The following is a 661-nucleotide window of genomic DNA, read 5'->3' as shown; positions in this document are numbered from 1 at the left end:
AAGAAGTGACTACAACCTTGTCCCTTGTCAGCTCTACTATACACCTGGGAATTCTTACAGATCATACAAATACACTTATAGGACCATTGTCTGCCTGCCCTATACATGGTCTGGGGTACACTCCCCACTTCATAGACATACCTAATAGCTCAGCCTGTCCACCCATCTATCCACTCATATACCCATGTTTGCCTTCACTGACAATGCAGTACTGTATGTGCAAAAGGGTTTATCTTTGTTGTCTGTACCTCCTATGTACCTCTCTCTGTCTTTCTCTTCCTCAGTGCCACCATATTGCTCAGTCACATTTGGTACATTGCCATTCTCTTCACCCAAATCAATACTTATCTCTATCTATCTAACAGTGTTCCTTCCCTTCCCCTCCCACCCCAGGTAACCAACAAAGAAAATTTCCTTCCATAGATAAACCTTTCCTTGACTTTTACAGTAACAGACTAATACAATATTTGCCCTTCTGTGACTGACTTATTTTCACTCAGCATAATGTCCTCCAAGTTCATCCACATCATGCAGTGTTTTGCAGAGTCTGTGTCATTCTTTATGGTTGCATAGTATTCTATTAGGAGCTCTGGTAGCATAGTGCCTAAGGCACTTGACTGCTAACCAGAAGGCTGGCGGTTCAAACCCACCAGCCACTCCT

This window comes from Orycteropus afer, unplaced genomic scaffold, assembly GCF_000298275.1.
Source record: "Orycteropus afer afer isolate SDZICR_OR568_19922 unplaced genomic scaffold, OryAfe1.0 scaffold00006, whole genome shotgun sequence".
Lineage (NCBI taxonomy): Eukaryota > Metazoa > Chordata > Mammalia > Tubulidentata > Orycteropodidae > Orycteropus > Orycteropus afer.
This window is presented reverse-complemented; position numbering follows the sequence as displayed.